This window comes from Lissotriton helveticus, chromosome 8 (assembly GCF_964261635.1).
Source record: "Lissotriton helveticus chromosome 8, aLisHel1.1, whole genome shotgun sequence".
In the NCBI taxonomy this organism is placed as follows: Eukaryota; Metazoa; Chordata; class Amphibia; order Caudata; family Salamandridae; genus Lissotriton; species Lissotriton helveticus.
This window is the reverse complement of record NC_136069.1, coordinates 631,019,247-631,033,241: the sequence shown is the minus strand read 5'-3', so window position 1 is coordinate 631,033,241 and position 13,995 is coordinate 631,019,247.

Here is a 13,995-nt window from a genome sequence, read left to right as displayed (position 1 = left end):
GTACTGACTCTGATATGCTGATGAATAAGAATAGTTTTTAATCCTTGATATATCTGTCTGCAAGCCAACCTTCCATCGAATTTAGAGGCCAGCTATCGTGCTCCACGTGTTCCATATATTGAGGTTGGATTCTAACCAATGGGCAAACATGGCATTTGGATATTATAACTATTGGTATAATGACCCCATGGAAAGCCCGCAATCGGTCGAACTAACTGAACTTATGTCCAACTTAAATTTTTCTCAATTAGTGCTTTCCCCTACTCACTGTAAGGGCCACATCCTAGACCAGGTGTGGACCAACACCACCTGTGTAACTACCCCGAAAACCCTCCCCTGTCTCTGGTCTGATCACTTAATTCTCAAATTCAATCTACTTTTTGCCCCCGCTAGGACTATCACACCGGCCATAGGTGGCTTAGCTAGGAACTGGAATGCTACAGATAAAGTAGCATTTCTACAATCACTAGCCAATACCACCCCCACCTTCTATGGTGATATTAATTCCTCAGAATCCATTCTTTCTGGCTGGTTACAAGCCGCTAGTAACTTGCATGCCCCTTACAAAAGAGTCAGACTGGCACGGCGAGCTGACGCCCATAGATGGTTCTCCTCTAATTTAAAATCCAGGAAACTGGCCTTGCGTCAGTTGGAACGCCAATGGCGTCGCGACTATGACCCTGAGTCAAAGATCAAATATACAAGGGCTAGGAAGGAATATATGAATGCCATCTCGGTCGCGAAGGCGGCCCATTTCTCATCCCGTATCCTTAAATCTTCTAATAGATCCAAGGACATTTTTAACATCCTTAATGAACTTACAAACATGGATAATGTCCGCCCTAAGATAATCCCTACCCAGTCCCTATGTGACTCACTTAACACCTACTTTACTGAGAAAATTGTAAATATTAAAGCCAGTATCCCTCAGTCTGCGACCCTAATTACTTCCGGAATGGCAATTAAGAAGAACCCTAACACTCTGTGTAGTTTTCCACCTATAACACCGTCTCTATTCCAGGAATTACTAACAAGAGTCAAATCTGGTGCCCCCTCAGACAGCTGCCCCCTTCACATTCTGAGAGAGTGCTTTTCTGCCCTCCCGGACCCTGCTCTTTTGCTTCTGAATGACTCCCTGAGCTCCGGCTTAGTTCGTCTAGCGTTTAAGGAAGCCACGGTCATACCGCTCCTGAAAAAACCTGGGGCTGACCCATCCTGTAAGGCAAACTATTGGCCCATCTCCTTGTTGCCTTACCTGGCAAAGGTGTTGGAGGCCCACGTTGCCAAATGCCTCTCCAACTTTTTAGAGGAATCCGGCTGCTTTGATTCCCATCAAGCAGTGTTCCGGCCGGCACACTCAACCGAGGCAGTGGTAACCACAGTGCTGGATACGCTACGGGACTGTGCCGACAGACATTTCCCTCATCCCCCAACTAGTAGTGCACCAGGAGGCGCGTTGCAGAGTGGTGGAGAAAGGGGAAGTGGCCACCAAAAACTTCTAAACAAACCCACTGTGTGGGACTTACTAGAAGTACCAGGAGGGGTTGTTGGCCCCCAAGGACCCTCAATAGCTGAGGGGCCTTCACCCCCCTACTAGTAGTGCACGAGGAGGCATGTTTGCAGAGTGGTGGAGAAAGTGAACGTGGCCTCCGACGCCCTCTTAGCAATCCTGCTGTGTAAGACTTACTGGAGGTAACAGGTGGGGTAGTTGGCCCCCAAGGACGTCCTTGGGGGCTAATTACCCCTCCTGTTACCTCAAGCAAATCCCAGACAGCGAAATTGAGAAGAGGTCTTGGGAGGCTACACACCTTTTCTCCACCACTCTGCAAACACAGTTCCTGGCACATTACTGTTGTGAGTATGAAGTGCATTTTACTCCTAAGGGGCCTTGGGTGCCAAGAAGCCCTCCTGGTACCTTCTGACTGGGGGAGTGGTAATAAGGTGTTGGTACTCCCTTCATAATCTTGTGTGTTTGCTATGTTTGCCCTAAGTGACCAAGGGTATACCCAGATGTGTTTCCCTTGCTCATTGTCCCACTGGTTTCAAGCTACCTGGCTGATGAGGTGTGATACCCCAAAACCGGTCCCAGGATGCCTGGCATTTCGGTCCGGACCTTTCCCAAGGAGGGTCAAGACTGATTTGCATGTGGCTCAGTCAAAACTAGGGTGGCTTAGTGAGCAAAAGAATGATGGATTAAACCCCAGATCTCCTGACTGGAGGTAAGCAGTTGAAAAATGTTGTCACTCTCTCCGTCATCTTGTTGTGTTTGCAGTATTTGTGCAGCACTTCAAACAGTAAAACAGTGAAAAAACACACAAAAATATTCCACACCAGGATAGACAAATAGTGCTTAATTTAATTATTAAAACAAGAACGAAAAAACTAAAATCCAATAAGTAGAGCTTGAGATGTGAATGTTTAAAAAGTAAATTGAAAAATAGCGCTTAGATGCAAAAAGTGCTTATTTGGGATATCTGGTCGTGCCAGACAAGGACAGAGTCAAAGGTTCAGTCCAACTGCGATGGAGTTCGGGCCTGATACAGGCACCCAGGGAGGGCCGCTGAACTAAAGTTCCTTGTGCGTCGATGAAGATGAGGGGCACAGTGTCCCCATGCAGTAGGGGTGATGCGTCAATTTCTTGCCACGTAATAGTGGTGATGCGTTGGTTTCAAAGGCGATGCGCCGGTTTCAGAATGAGACAGCTTCGAAGTCTTGTTGTGTTTGCTAAAGTATTTGTGCAGCACTTCAAACAGTAAAGCAGTGAAAAACACACAAAAATATTCCACGCCATGATAGACAAATAATGCTTAATTTAATTAATAAAACAAGAACAAAACAACAAAAGTCCAATAAGTAGATCTTGAGATGTGAATGTTTAAAAAGTAAATTGAAAAATAGCTCTTAGATGCAATAAGTGCTTATTTGGGATATCTGGTCGTGCCAGACCAGGACTAAGTCAAAGGTTCAGGCCAACTGCTATGGAGTGCGGCCTGATACAGGCACCCAGGGAGGCCCGCTGAACTAAAGTTCCTTGTGCGTTGATGAAGATGAGGTGCCCAGTGTCCCCAAGCAGTTGGGGTGATGCGTCAATTTCTTTCCACGTAATAGTGGTGATGCGTTGGTTTCAAAGGCGATGCGCCGGTTTCAGGATGAGACAGTTTCGAAGGGGAGTAGCCAGGTTTCTCCATACAGTAGAGATGATGCGTCAATCTTCTCCACACAGTGGTGGCAATGCGTTGGTTCTGAAGCAATGGTTCAGAGGGTGATGTTCTGGTTCCAATGGCGATGCGCTGGTCCAGTTCTTGCAACAGTAGCGATTCACTTATTCTGCTCCCGCTGCAGAAAATGTGTCGGTTCTGCTGCTGTAAACATCTTAGACCCACTTCCAAGGGTCCAGACCTGGGGTGGCACAACTATACAGGGTAGACTCACAGGGCCCGATTCACAGAACTAACTTAAGCAAAATCCTAAACTTACTACCATTTTGGTATTCACAGAAAGCACTTAATCATTTTGGTATTCACAGAAGGCACTTACTCATTTTGGTATTCACAGAAGGCACTTACTCATCAATGGGTAAGTGCCTTCTATGAATACCAAAATGAGTAAGTTACTCAAAATGAGTAAGTTACTAATTTTGGTATTCACAGAAGGCACTGACTCATCAATGAGTAAGTGCCTTCTGTGAGTTTATGATTTTGTCTTAAGTTAGTTCTGTGAATCGGGCCCATTGATTGCAGAGTCCAGGTGTAGGAACAGAATGGTTGGAGGTCTTTTATGTCTCCGAAACTTCAGATCAGGAGACAAGTACTTGGAGTCACTCTGGGTCCAAGTGATCCAGGTCCAGTTCTTCTCACCCAGGCAGGTAAACAATACACAGCAAGGCAGTTCAATTCAGTTTTTATTCATTATGATTTGGAATTCCAAAGAATTCTACATAAAAATACATCTTAAAAACATCATTAAATTCCATACAAATTGCCAAACTGAATTCATCATATCATTTCATATAAAAACACAAATGCGCATATCAGTAGCAGCCATTCTAGGGGTTTTCCAGTGCCAGAAGGGATGAACCATGAATAGTCGGATTACCATACATGAATACTTACAGACTTATACGGAGTTATAATCTGATACTATCATAAAAAATTCAGAATTAAAACTTGTTAAAAATGCAAAGATTTAAAATTTGCTATATAGTACTAGTTAGTGAACGGAATAACCATATAATGAAAAACAATAGTTTGTCTATACACTAAACTGTACTGTGTAACCAGCAGCATAATGATAGTGCAAGAGTAGTTCAATACTATAGACTCGCCTTTTTGAGCGTGAAGTACACGATAGCAGCAAAACAAGTATTTAGTAAGATGTTAGAGATCATACAGAATGAGTAACTAGCAGCAAAAAAAGTTTGTAAAAGTGCACGGGCTTAGTTGAAAACAGCACACAGCGAGGCAGGAGTCCAGCAAAGCAGCAGTCCAGCTGAATGGTAGTCCTTCAGCAGAAAAGCAGTCCTTCTTCCTTGCAGAGTCTTCACATGTCCAGAAGTGCAAGGAAGTGGTGGTGCTGGAGGTCCAGTCCTTATACCTAGTTGTGCCTTTGAAGTGGGAGAGACTTTAAAGACAGGTCTTTGAAGAACACATAGGTCCTCCCTTCCTGCCTTGGTTCCAGACTCACTAAGGGGTTATGTAGCCATATGTGTGGGGACAGGGCACAGCCTATTCAGATGTAAGTGTGAGGCTGTGCCCAGCTCCTCCCTCACATCTATCAGGATGGCCCATTGAGTCATACCTAAGCTCCCATTGTGTGGCTGTGTAGGGGGAAAACACAAAGTCCAACAGTCACCCTCACTAAACGTGTATCAGAGGCAGGCAGCAGACAGCAAACAACTAAAGTGAAAATATGACAACTCTATAAAAGTTGCATTTTCAGAACTGTAATTTGAAATCCAACTTCACAAAAAGTTAGGATTTTAAATTGCAAATCCAGAGACATCAAACTTGAAAGGTCTAGCTCTTCACACTTGGAAATTATACTAAAAAAGTAATAAGGTAATCCCAATGTTATCCTGTGGGAGAGATAGGCCTTGCAGTAGTGGAAAATTAATTTGAGAGTTGTTCACTTCCAGGATATGCAAAACTTAAAATTACATGTCCTACCTTTTAACTACATGGTACAATGCCCTCTCTGTCATAGACATGCAGTGTCCCTTTTCACAACTGATTTTTAACATTCCTGTGCTTGTGAGGAAGAAGTTCTCCTCCCTTCACAGGTAACCATAGGGAGCTTTTGTAGCTGTGTATCATACACAAATAGTAGTCTTTAGGTTACAACCACAGATAACATTCGGCCACACATGTTTTGGGTGTTGGTTCCATTCCCTATCATATGAATGGGCCAATAATGAGAGAGTGAGCAAGTTGATGAGAACCTTCCAATCCCTACTTGGGGGCTACTTACATTGCACTTTCTATCGATACACTTTTTTATCTGTTTTCTTCGCATTTGTAGGATTCACCGCGATGTACGGGACCTGTTTACATTTTTAAAGAAAATACACATAATGGGATGGTTCATCTGTATATACTCGATCCTCCTCCGCTTGACAGAGAGAAGTGGGGGACCCATAAAACATCTGATTTGATGTGTGATGCATGACAAGGCCTTCTGTATGTGGTACACCATGGAGCCCTGCCAAAACTGGCACTAACTGAACTTGATGGGCAGGCCAGCTTGTAGCAGGGCCTGAAGCACTTTGTGGAGGGAAATGCAGGTGTTTCTCCCAGCTGAAATTATAGACAGCAATGTCATCTAGGTAGGCAGGATAAAAGGCCTCCTTACCAGCCAGGACCCTGCTAGCCAACCTTTGGAAGGTGCAAAGCAAACAAATGATGGGTGGAATGCTGAATGAATCATACATTCACCCCCAGTCAAGAGATCTGGGTTAAATCAATTGTTCTTTTGCTCACCATACAACCCCAGTTTAGATCTAGCCATATGCAAATCAGTCTTGACCCTGTGCCTCATGGGAACAGTCTAGACCAAACTGCCAAGCCAGGTCCTCACTGGTCTGGAAACAAGCATCCTGGGACCGGTTTCTGGATATTACCCTTCATCAGCCAGGCTAGCTTGAATCCAGTGGCACAGGGAGCAGGGGACCCACGTCTGGGCATACCCATCCCACCTAGGGTGAAAATTGCTACAGAAACAAATGATGGACGGAATGCTGAATGAATCATACATTCACCCCAGTCAAGAGATCTGGGTTACATCTATCGTTCTTTTGCTCAACATGCCACCCCAGTTTAGACCCAGCCATATGCAAATCAGTCTTGACCCTGTGCCTCATGGGAACAGTCCAGACCAAACTGCCAAGCCAGGTCCTCACTGGACCAGAAACAAGCATCCTGGGACCAGTTTCTGGGTAGTACCCTTAATCAGCCAGGCTAGCTTGAACCCAGTGGCACAGTGAGCAAGGGACCCACTTCTGGGCATACCCATCCCACTTAGGGTGAAAAGTACTGTGCAAACAAATGATGGACGGAATGCTGAATGAATCATACATTCACCCCAGTCAAGAGATCTGGGTTACATCTATCGTTCTTTTGCTCAACATGCCACCCCAGTTTAGACCCAGCCATATGCAAATCAGTCTTGACCCTGTGCCTCATGGGAACAGTCCAGACCAAACTGCCAAGCCAGGTCCTCACTGGACCAGAAACAAGCATCCTGGGACCAGTTTCTGGGTAGTACCCTTAATCAGCCAGGCTAGCTTGAACCCAGTGGCACAGTGAGCAAGGGCCCCACTTCTGGGCATACCCATCCCACTTAGGGTGAAAAGTACTGTGCAAACAAATGATGTACGGAATGCTGAATGAATCATACATTCATCCCCCAGTCAAGAGATCTGGGTTACATCCATTGTTCTTTTACTCACCATTAAGCATGGGCGGATCTAGCGGATCTCGCGTACGCGAAATTGCGGATTTACGGATTCGCAATCCGCGAAGATCCGCGAACTCTAGCGGATTTGCGGATTTTTCAGTTTTTTGTGTTGGCGCGTGTTCGCGCCGATTTTGGGACAAGTTCGCAATTGCGAACTTACTTTTCGGCTTGCAACGGCCGCGACTATGTTGTTTCTACGTCTGGTTTATCATCACAGGTTCACAGCACCCTCTGTTTCACCACTGCCACCCTCTGGGACACCCATGCCACCCTCTAGTACATCCTCACTGGCACCTATTAGGTTTATTTATCACTGTAGATTATGGTGGTTGAAAAAAGCAAGCACACCTGCCCTTCTTCAACTGCCATCAATTAATTTGTGTTTCATTAATGTGTCAGTAATTTTGAAAGTTCCAGTCTGGCTGGCACCTGCTTCCTTCCTTATCTGTAATTTGCTTTTTGTTGCAGTGAAATTTTTTTTTTACAGGACCTTTATGGTGCTATTCTATGAGCCTGCTGTTTGGGTCATAGCAGGGTCATAGAATAGTTGCAAACTCTGGAGGGGCCCATCAGGAAGCACTACCTTGAATGTTACTAATGTTAAGTTTGAACTTTTGCACCTGCTCATTGCTTTCATTTTAGCTAAAATCGTTTTTTTTGCAATTTCGCGCGTTTTTTGGGGCGCGAATCCGTGCGAAATCGATTTCGGAAGCCGCGAATACGTGCGAATACAAAATTGTTTTTGTTGCGACGTTTATGTTCGCGTGATCTTGCGCGTGTTCGCGAGGCGCTTCTAGCTATTCGTTTGCCAAGTTACCCTATCGGTCGTACACGGGCGCGGCCATCTTGTTGGCGTGACGTAATTCCGTTTCCGCCCGCTATGTGTAATCTCGCAAAGTGTGCTGCTCGCTAGTACAATTTCGCGCGTACTCGCAAGGAAAATCTCGCGCGAACTTACCCACGCGGTCGTGAACGGGCGCGGCCATCTTGTTTCTCATTCATTGCTATGGTTCTGGGCATGCTTTCTGTATCCTCTCTCAATCTCTGCCATTCTTTGCTTGTTTGAAGTTTTTTTGATCTAATTTTACTTATTATCTAACCCTCTATTTTTCTAGCTCTATATTTTTGTGTTTTCTGCAGCTTTTATTTACTTTTAAACTACTTTTTTAAACTCTTTTCTTTTCTTCTTCACTATTCTATTTCTTCTTTATCATTTAAGTTTATTTCTGCCCAGACCATGGTAAAGGGAGCCGGGAAGCACCCTGAGAAGGGGAAGGGTCCCGCACCCCGTGCCCGGCTCCCGTGCGGGCGTTTAAGGGGGGAGCAAGTGGTCCCGAGGGAGATCTTCAGCGCGGAGGAAGTGGCGGCACTGATCTTCCACGTCCAGCGCCGCCTCCCCAAGACGATCCTGGGAGGCGGCAAGATCGCGACCGGCTATGGCATCCGGGAGCGCCGCCAGCGGTGGGAGAAGGTGTGCCGGGCCATGTACAAGATCTCTGGGGTCCGGCGCACATATAACCAGGCCACCCACCGCTGGACCGATGTCATGGACCGGGAGCGGGACTTGCTGGACGCGCTCGGCGTAGAGGTCCCCGGGCTTGGTGAGTAGTAGTAGTAGTACATTTACTACTCTGTTTTATCCTGCTCTGTTATTTGCAAATCTTTGTTCTTTACCAAGAGCAATAATGCTGCCGATTACATTGAGGTAAATTATATTTCAAAATCTTCTATGCATTTCATTTTCAGGTGCACTGCTCTCCTTCTCAGTAGCCTTGCTTGCTACTATGCTTCTTTGTTTTGTATGTTGTGTTCAGAAGCATTTCATTGGCCTGAGAAATTATGTATGAGTGTACTGTAAAGAAAAGAACTGCGTAATGCTAGACAGTAAGGGTCATATTTTCAATTACCGGCGCATCCCTGCAAAGTAGCAGGGATGCGGCAGTAATTGTGTGCCATGCCACCACCACCCATTGGCCCAAAACGTCACAGAAGCCTTACGCATCTGTGCCGTAAAGGCAGCGCATTGCTGGAGTTGCGTGCCAACGATGGCGCAGCTCCAGCAATGCTCTGGGGTACCCTATCTCCCCAATGCTGCATCAAGCCGTACGTCGGCTTCAAGCGCGCAGGGTTTGAGTCATGCATCATTGTCCTAAAAATGACTGATTGACATCTTGTAGATTTCCCTCAGCCACTTTTAGGATTCGTTCCTGCGCAGGTACGCCCTCCCTTGCGCCGGAACGCCCCCTGATGGCGCAGGGCTTTACAACGTGATGCATCGCCCATATGCCCATATGTGTTTTTTTTTTTATATATACGCCGCACCAACACCATGGCGAGTCTTTTGTTCTGCCGCTGCGTCAGAAAAGGCACGCAACAATGGAGGAAAATCAGCCGCAACTTCCGCAAGGGACTTATAAATCAGCCCCAACAGACTGAAGTCCAGTCCTTCCTTTAGACAGTCACATGGCTATCAGAAGAAATAGTGGCGGTGGTGGCGGGTGGATTGATAGTTTGAGTATTCACTGATCTGCAAGCAGGATGGACTTTGTCTGTCACGTGTTGCGCACTGCTGCCTGCAGTGCCAGGCCTAGGCAAACCTCTTTAGTAGTCTGTTTATTGAGTTACATAGGAACTTTCTAAGTCAACGTTCCGCAAATCAGGCAATACGAATAACGTAGTATACCACATGAGATAGATCCCGTGGAATAGTTGTCTATCTATTTGCTATTTTTCCAAAATATGTTGTTATTGTTCTTTTGAAATGTTTGATTTGGTTGAAAAATCTCATCCATGTTTTCTGGTTTTTCTTTCTTTCATGTTGTACATCAGCTCCCCCCAAGGGCAAGAGGACACAGGAGGAGGGTGCTGAGGATGCAGGCCAGGATCGGGCAGGCGAGGGCTCCTTTGCTGGCCCCAGTAAGTTTACATTTTAATAAACAGTACATATTTTTTCCTAGCGTTCCTCATTCGATTTTTTCTAAATCGTCTTTGATCTTCTTGTAGACTGGATATAAATTCTTATCCTGCCTCGAATATGACTCCCTGTGGTATTACTAGACTATTCTTATTAGTCTATCTGTGTAGCTAACTAAGATTGGACATTTGGCAATTCCATTGGACTCCCATTATATTCAGCAATACCTCTATGCACTGTCTCCTTACTGACTAGATAGTGTGGCAGAGTCATTCAGCTCCCGAAGTCACCGATTATAGATCCCCAATGATCTCTAGATTATCGTACGCAGGACAAGAGAGTAGTACTACGGAGTCACAGCACAGTCAAGAAGTGTCAGAGGCACTCATGCTTGCAAAAATTCCAAAACCTTTAGCTCATCCACTCTAGTCTAGAGGAACAAAAACCACAGAGTCTATTTAAGTGTAAAAGCTTTATTAAAAGTAAACACATTTATTAAAATCTACTTTGTCATAAAACTATTTAACTGTAAACGGAAAAGTGGTTAGTGCTGACGATTAATTGGACACATTTCTTGTGGTCGAGCCGAACTCTCACCTAGTTTGAACTTGATCCTGGTCGTGTTCTTAGGACTCAGGAGTCAAGCTTCTGTCTGTTAGGAGAAAAAGTGGTGCGTGTTAAAAATCAAAAGCAAGCATTCATCAGTTGTGCATAAAAGTGCAGCAAGACAACAGCCTTCCCTGGAAAATGGGACATTTTTACTATGGAGTAGACAGTCACAAATTATTACATTGTATTCTGTTTTTTTAACATTTCTCCTAGACCAAATATTATATAGTAGTGAGTGGTGTATTCTAACATTCTTAAATGTACTTTGTAGGTGTAACATCTGGTGACGGGGCCAGCGCGGAGGTGGCTGTGTTGGACTTGGACTCGGAGGCCTCTGGGGAGGAGGCGGCGTTAGAAGAGCTGGTGGCCGTTCCTGTGGGGGATCAAACGGTGGTGGCGGAAACAGGTAAGCTATATATTCCTTACTTATTGAGATTGAAGACTGCATAGTGTGCTTTCTGCACGGGTGTATTACAATTACAAATCAACCAGGTAGTAGCCTCCTCGAAATGTACTTCGACTTAGCTGTGAAGTTTTTGGTGAGAAGAATCCCAATAAGTTCTTAGACGAACGTGATGGATGGGATGAACGAAAAGCGAAAGAAGGGTGTAAGTAAGTGGGACGCGAACTTGTATGATGGCTGGCAAAGAAGAACGATATGTGTTTGCTTGGACCCAGAGGTGGCTGGGAAGGAAAGAATATGGTATGGTGCATGGCTGGGACAATGATGAAGCAAGGATGGGTGGAAGGACAGCAGCCTGGGTGGGTGAAACAGAAACTGTATGTGTGCGTATACTTTGACTGAATGGATGCCTGGAGCATGGTATTCTCTGACTCTTACATAGCACATGTGTATCTAGAGAGAGTAGATGGTCGCCAGGTGAAGTAAGTGTTACCTTGAAGAGCATGTACCACCGCACCCGCACGTCCGTCCCAGTGCAGGGAAGGCAAGGAAAAGAAATTGTAAATGTGTCCAATACTACCATGAATAGTAGCAGTACTTTGTATTGCGTTTGCATTCACAGCATATATCTGGTTATTACGGTGGACACTCCGTACCTCTCTTAATAACTTTAGTTTACTTGTAGTACGTCATTCATGTGTGGGTGTATCACTGTTCACTCAATATTAAGCAAAGCACCTAAAGTCATCTCATCTGTCATTAAATACGTCCCATGTGAAGTGATAGATAATCAAATTAGTTAGCTTCTTCAGTTTCCTTTTCTAGTACTCATTTGCACTGTAGGGTGAAAGGTAAATTAATTAAGCAGTAGCCCTTGTAACAGAGTATTCTCAGTGCCACCCGTAATAGAAAAGTAATAGCTTCACCACCTGCATGTACTGGACCGGTACAGTAACGCAAGTCTGTCTCCATCATCATGGTGTGCAACTTTTTTTCTCGGGTGCAACTTCACTGTGCTGTGTCCATGTCATTCTGCCGGCTTGCATAAGATAACGTACCCATTTCCCTAAACAAGAGAGAAGAAGAAGAATAAGACTGGTGTACTGTCATAGTCGACTGTAATGGAAGTCCATAGTGGTCGTAGAATTAGTTCATTAAACTACCACTACTGTTAGAGCAAGGATGCAGAAGTGGGAGGTTACATAGATACTGTCCTCAATAGTTATGTACTGTGCTTTCAATTTGCTACTTGTACTCTGTGACCCAACTTTCGGCTCAATCACTTTGTGTTATTAATAAGGAGCATTGGTTACAGACTATGTCTTTCTTTCTTCATATAGTTGCTCCTTCCAAATCAACAACAAGGAGGGAGCAGGCTAGATTGGCCCGGCAACGGAGGCTGGAGGCCACAGTCGCCGAGTATCGGCGGCTGGTGGCCCTGGAGGAGGAGGAGGACACGCAGTCGAGCGGGGCAACATCTTCGACTGTGACCACTGCATCCTCCTCCGTGACTAAGCCAGCGGGACCGAGCCGGGCTAAGAAAGCCGACCGCCACCGCCAAGCAACCGAAATACCAGCTGCCCCCCACAGGAGCTGCAAGGAACGCCAACGCCGCCTACGAGTCCGCATGTCCAACCTGGAGCAGGAGGTCCTGAGGTATAAGACCTTGGTTAAGGGCCTCCGCTCCGAGCTTGCCACCCTCCGCAAGGAGTATGATGCCCATGCCGCATCATGCACCAGCACCAGCACCCTCCAGTAGTGGAGTGTCCCTTGCCCTTTTTTTATAGACTTTTGGGGGGTGGGATTTGGGAGTTGGGATCGTTTTGGGACGTTTCAGAGACAATCGTTGGGGTTAGGGTGGGTGAGGGAGATTATTTTGTTAGGGATAAATAAATATATTTTTCAACTTTATCTGACCATACCTGTTTTTTACTGCTTTTCAGTCTGGTGGGTGGGGGGCGGGGGTGTAACAGTAACTTTGTTTTCCTGAACAGTCGTAGGACTTTAGTAGTACAACCGTCAATCTCTTGTCTACTCCGAAATAATACTCCATTATACTACCTCCCACCAAACGCTTATCTTACCTGTAATTTGTGTTAGAAATTAGGGCTAGGCCCAGGGCTGGCTCCAGGTGAAATGGGGATTAACGTTGTCATTCCTGGGCGGGTGACATTTCCTCATTGCGGTGGTACTAGTGGTGTGACACAGTGGCAGTTGCATGCCTATGGAAAAAAAGAAAACGAAACCTTGTTTGTACTCCTTACTGTAGCATTACAACGGTTACGGTACGATCGAGAAAATAGCAGGTGACAGTACACTAGAACAGTGCCATAATGTAGCCTAACAAATGGTAAAGTATTGCAAGTATAACTAGTACTTGCGTTGAATTTATTTGACATTGGCTACTACTACTAGAAGATATAGTACTGAAGCTGAGTAAGTCTAGAAGATATCCTCGTATTCCTTCACCAGCCTGTTGCTGCTATCACCTTATCCTCCCCAGCAAGTGTGTGGAATTATTGATGTCATTTTAGTCAGACATCAAGCAAAACAACACAGCCCGGGGGAAGAGGGTTAGGGTTTGTAAAATGGATGGGAATGGGGGTTTCTTTTTGGGTAGGTTTTGTTGAGAGAAGAAAAAAAAAGCAGAGCATGGACAAACAATAATTGAAGATACAGAGTTTACAGACAATCTTTGGTTACAAACTAAAGGTAAGCACATGCAGTCACACTCATAGAATAAAAGACAACAATGGATACTGTATCTGTATTGCGTATGTTGTTGGAGTTGTCCTGTTGAAATTGGTAAGTAAGTTGCATGCAGCAAACAATTCCTCTTATTGGCGGCACTCCTCCATTCCAGCTGACGCTTCGTCCATCAATGTGGTGGTGACCACTGACAGAAGAGACACCCTGTCCACTGCCTGCCTGGCGGATGTTGACTGAAACCCGGCCTGTAATTATTGAACGGAAAACAGGAAGTGCTACTACAATACCACTGATAAATAAATAAAAGGTATGTACGCTGTGTGGTTCAAAAAGTGACACTTTGATTTCCCTAATAGACAGTACAATATTTTTGAAATTGCGTGCTCTGTCTGAGTCACCTTTTTAAGGA